Below are 5,923 nucleotides of genomic sequence, written 5' to 3' on the forward strand. Positions count from 1 at the left end.
TAGTTTTAGCTGGAACCCATGGAGAGAGACTGAACCCTGCTTAGCCATTCGTGGCCTCCAGGACTCCTCCTCTGAAGAGAATGTCCTGCAGGAGGAGCTTCTTTCCTTCGTGATGAAGTCAGCTTGCTCCTGGCTCAGGAGTTGGAACAGCTGTGGGAGGAGGAGGTGGGAACTGGGAAAGCTGTGGGCTTGGCTGCTACCCCACATCGACAAGGAGGTCAGAGAGATAAGCAGCCCACCACCGTGAGTTGCGACAGCACCTGGTGCCTACCCACACCTGGCGAATGCAAAGGCCTGTGGCTTCTGCCTCCCGTATCTCTCGTGCAATGTTTCCGGGGCCCATACTAACGTGAAACGACTCAGGGAAGCGATGCTAAGAAGCTTACTTCAACCTAACTAGATCGACACATTGCAGATCTGCCGCTAGTGGGACCAGGACCCTGGGCTCCCCTTTGGCTGTGGTCGGAGGCCCTGACGAATGCGGAAAACAGATGGACGTGGTGCCTCTAGTAGTTTCCAGACTTCTAGCCTTGGTGGTACAGAAGCGGGTGCCAATAGGTGGGAACGGAGTAGAGAAGCAACGGATGAAGTACAGACACCAACTCAGAGGAGTAGAAGTGCCGGTTGACGAAGCGGGCAAACCGTGTGGACCATGACACCGAAACTTCTGGACTTTAGGGCCCATTACATCCCTTCTAAGGACTCGCCCACTTACTCCCGTTTTCTTACTGCTTGGGGCCTCGTTTTTCTCTCGAGGGTTCTCTCATCTTATGGATCCTGGTGTCATGTAGTCTTGTCATGGCTCTGGAGACAAATATTTTAGCAGGAGAACACAGCCAGGTTGATCATACCTCCAACATCAATCCCAATTTGATAAACTTCTCTTCCTTTGTCGCCGACTCTATCCATGTCACCATGATCTCTGTCGCAGGTGAGGAAGCCACCTGCTCACCTGGAGCCCTGTTCCCACCTTTCCCCCTCCCGGAATCCACTCCCCACCCTCGGCCAAAGCGATCTTTCTAAAGCAAAATCCAGACAGGTCACCCTGTCGAAGACCCTCTGATGGCTCTCCATTTTGCACACAATAAAGAGACATCTCAATACCTTGATGTCACCTTGGCTTCATCTCAGGACTCTGTGGAATCTGCTCACTGAGACTCACCCTCCTCTGGCCGCTCTCGGACCCTCCAGTTCCCCAAGACCTTCCCCTCCTTCCCATGCAGCATAACCAGGAGCGAGATCCCAAAAGAGGGGGACGAGGAAGAAATGAGGATGTGCCTGCTACACGTCCCGGGGCCAGAGCTGAGGGAGGAGAAGAAAGGAGACTGGAGCTTTAAACAGGACGGATGCATTTGTTTTTACCCCTTCGCCAAATGTGATTGGGCCCGGCCTTACATGTCACTGAGGGATGGGCAAGGGAGATTCTAGGTGGCCCATACAGGCGCCGAGCGACTGGAATAAAACTAAAATGTTTCATGTCTCCTCGCCCCCTGCAACCTACTCGGTTTCAGACCTCTCCATTAATTAGCCATGTACCAGAGTGTCAGCGCATATGCCTCGGAGATGGAGAAACCCATATCTCATTGGGTTTTGCTGCCCAGTTAATTGTTGGGAAGGGAACTGGCCCCTTCTGCTAGTTCTGGTTCTTCTGGAGGAGACAGCTCGAGGAGGAATATTAAAAATATTTAAACCGGTATGCTCAGGACCCAGCCGTCAGAGAATGCTGGCTGAAACCAGCGTCATAACAGGAACCCGGGACCCAGGTGGACTATCAGACTTGACTCTGGGGCTTCTTACACTGCAAATTGCAGCAACACCCCTGCTCTTGACCTTTCTAGGGCTGGGCTGGGCTGGGCGGGATGATCCTAGGGTGGGGATAGAGATGGAAGCAGAAAGGACACGGGGTGTAAATCAGTGACAGGGCAGTCCCAGGATGCTCTGGCTGAAAGTCACAAGGGGCGGGGCATCCCGGACGCTCCCCGCTCCCACTGCCCAGAGAATAGAGAGACCAGGCCGGAATACTTAGTTCACTTTACTGGGGGATCCCGGGAGACACAAGTGCACAAGGAGAGGGGCCTAAACTGCCGCGGGAGAAGTCAGAGGGGTCACACGCGGGGCCCCGCCCCGGCCTAGGCACCTCCGGAGGCCACTGGGCCAGGCCCAGGCCCTGACGTCCATGAGACCCCCAGGGAGGCGGGGCCTTTCTCCCCAGCCCCACTCCGCCCCCATCCATGGTAAGCTCGTCTCTGTCACAGGGTGGTGGTACCTGCAGCCGAGGGGGCCAACTCCAGGAGCCCCCGAGTCCACTTCTGCGCCTGGGCGTCCCGAGGTGGGGCTCGGCTCAGACAGTCCGGTTGGGCTGCGAGGACACGCCCAGGCCCCTGTGCCTTGCTCAGGACACACAGGGAGGACCTTCCCGGCACGGGGGGCTGGTCACCTCTGGGGGACGGGAACCGGGACACAGATACACATACAGCCCCCAAGACTGGTGGGGCGTCCAGTGGAGGTCGCTACTGAGAGAAAACATTGAGATGGGCAGAGAGGGACGAGGCACAGGTCACCACACGGACACTGAGAGGACATGGAAGCAACTGCATTTGGGACAGCAGGTGACGACCCCAGCAGCGCCGGGCCAGGTTACTGGAGGGCGGGCGGAACTCCAGGGTTGACTGCAGCTCCCTCCCAGGGGCGTTTCCTCCTCTCTAAACACAGGACTTGGGGCAGATTTTACACTGGCCAGGACCAGCCCAGTAGCGCGGTAAGTATCGGTTGTTGGTGTTAATCATTCTTATGATAATTCCTGTCTGTAGAGCCGGCTGTGGCGCTGCATTAGGGATTTGCTGGTCCAGGGCGCCCTCTGGTGGGCACAAGGAGACACAGCTCAGGGAAGAAGGACAGAACCAGACGATTAAATTTTAGAGACCCTCCCTTCCTCTCTCCCCCACTCCCTCCCTTTCTCCCTGCAGTCTTTCCTTTCTTCCTTCTACACACATTTCCTCAGGACCTGCCTGCTCCCACCTAGCTGGAGACCCAGAGATATATCTGTGGAGACCCAGAGATATAGAGATATAGAGACGGATATAGTTCAGCCCTGCCTTCCCAGGGTTCGCCACCCAGTTTACGGGGGGGGGGGGGGGGAGGTGCGTGGGGGACACAGCAATCCCTTCTGGATGAAGGTTAGCACCGGAGCCAGACCCTGCAGGCTGGAAAGACACCCGGAGGAGGGCGAGGCCTCAGTGTGCAGGACCTCGGAGGCCGCGGGGAGGTGTCTGCGCTTTCTCCCCAGGGCCTTGGGGAGCCACAGAAAGGTTTAGAGCAGGGGAGAGGCAAGGCCAAGTTTGTGATGTCTTGAGGAAGATGAGTGGGAAGAGATAGAGTGAGGCTGAACCCAGGGAGGAGGCTGGGCGGGGGTGGGCTGGGGTTGGCGTGGAGCAGGCATGGGAGGGTGCGGGAGGGGGGCGTCGGCACTCCACCTCGTTGGAGGGAGGTACCCCACTTCTGCCCTCGGATGTCGTCCCCTGTCCAGTAGTCTGATGGGGGTTCCCCGACACACATCCCCAGACCTGATGTCCCCATGCAGAGCTCCCTTTGCCAGAGGTGCCCCTTCGCCCCGAGGTGGGGGGCGGGGTCAGAGCTCCTGCACAAATCGGCAGTGAACTTAACTCCCACGATTCAATTATAACCCACTGGAGGACCCCTCCCTCAATAATCTTTTCTTATTTGGGAAACATTGTGCTGTAGTCTCTAACGCGGCGGTTCTCGAACTATTTATTAGGTGTCAGGACCGCTTAGATTATCAAAAATGGTCAAGGGCTGCAAGGGAGCTTCTGTTTATGTGGGTTCAATCTGTCAATGTTTATCGTATTAGGAATTCCAACTGAGAAATTCAAAGTATTTTTTTATGAACTCTTTTTTAAAAATAGCAATAACGCACATGTTACACATTCATGCAAATAACACACATATATTTAAATAGCTATATTTTCCAAAAGAAAAACAAATTGAGAAGAATAGCATTGATTTACGTATTTTTGCAAATCTCTTTCGTGTCTGACTCCACAGAAGACGGCTGGATCCGCGTACCTGCGTCTGCATTCAGTCGGTTGCAGGATTGCACACCACGTAGTTTCTGGAAAATTCCACTCATGAGAGAATAAGAGTGAAAAGGGCAAACGATGTCTTAGCATCATTATGAAAATGGGTTCAGACCCATTTTCGGCCTGGTAGGGTGTCCCAAGGTCGTGGAAGATGTGAACTGACTCCCAAGTTCATGACCATTCCTGGGCACCCCACACACTGGGCACCCCTGGAGCGCCCACCCGGGGACTGTGGTGCTCGGATCATGTTTGTAAACCGCACCCCAGGAGGTCAAACTACTCGCAATAGGAGCTCCTGAAACACACTTCAGATACCTGTAGGTACCAGGTGCTCTCTTGGGGCGTCCCCTACACAATCTGCATGCAGCCCAGTGTGTTACACTGTCCTGTCCCCTGGTGAGAATGAAGCCTTAGTCCCAGAAACACTCAGGGACTTGGGCGTTGTTCCAACACACACATGCCGTCTCCTGAGTCCTCTGCACCTCATGATAAAGTGGGGACCTCGAGGCAGGAAGAGATGAAATGACTTGCCTGGTTAGCGGCTGCCCGTTAGACAATAGGGCTGCCAGGTAGCATGACAGCGCCTTTGTGAGGAGGTAGAAAAAGGTCCCAGCTCTGAGGTGACTCTTGTAAAAAGTGCCCCTTCGGCTCCTCAGATGGGTAAACAGAGTTCCCATGTGACTGAGCAATTCCACTCTTAGGTATTTCCCATGAGAAATGAAAACGTATGCCCGCACAGACACTGGGACGCGAGTGTTCACAGCAGCATCACTCACGATGGCCAAAATATGGGAAACAATCCAAATGTCCATCCACTGATGGATGGATAAACAAAATGTGGTATATTCATACAATGGAATATCATTCAACCATAAAAACAGATGGGTGAACCGTGAAAATATGCTGAGTGAAAGAAGCCAGACACACACTCACCACGTAGCGTATGATTGCATTTTCATGCCATCTCCAGGATAGGCAGATCTAGAGACAGAAGGTGGACCAGTGGTTGCCAGAGGTTGAGTTGGTGAGGGATGGTTAAAGGGTACAGGTTTCTTTTGGAGTGATGAAAACGTCTTAAGATGGATTGAGGTGATGGTCGCACAGCTCTGAATGCTGAAGCCACTGAATCGCACACTTTAAATGGGTGAATTATACGGTCTATGAATCTTCATTTTCATGAGCACCTTGCCCAAGTGCCAGCTTCCCGTTTCTTCTTTTGTTATTGGGTTTTCCAGTCATGCAGGGTTATATATAACAGGATGAAGACACGTGTGCTGCACATGTCTGAACACACACACACACACACACACACACACACACTCACACACAGACACACATCCCTAATTAATTCCTCAGAATAAATTCCCAATGGCCATGTGCAGCTGCCAAGCCCTCGGATGTGGCTGCTCCAAAGAGCCTTGTTATGAAAAAGAGAACGTTCGATATCTCATTAATAATCATTTTATATTGATGACAAGTGCAAATGATAATATTTGGTCGGTTTGGGGAGAAATGAAATCTATTCTTAAAACTCATTTCTCCTGTTTCTGTTTATTTATTGAAGGCGGCCGCCAGCCATTTAACATTGCGCATGTGGCTTACGTCTGGGGCCCGCATGGTATGTCCGTTGGGCAACGCTGTTCTAGGCAGAGAAGGCTAACATCCATCTGGGGATCAGGAGGGTGAAAACAGAAGAGAAAATCAGGGAAATCAGAGCTGCAGCCGGGTCGGTAGGAGAGTGAATAAGCCATTCCGTTTGCCGTAGGCCCAGTTGCCATGGTAACCTTGCAAGAGACTCTCTTCCCGCATTAAAAAAAAAAAAAAAA

Source organism: Pteropus vampyrus, unplaced genomic scaffold (genome assembly GCF_000151845.1).
Source record: "Pteropus vampyrus isolate Shadow unplaced genomic scaffold, Pvam_2.0 Scaffold138, whole genome shotgun sequence".
NCBI lineage: Eukaryota > Metazoa > Chordata > Mammalia > Chiroptera > Pteropodidae > Pteropus > Pteropus vampyrus.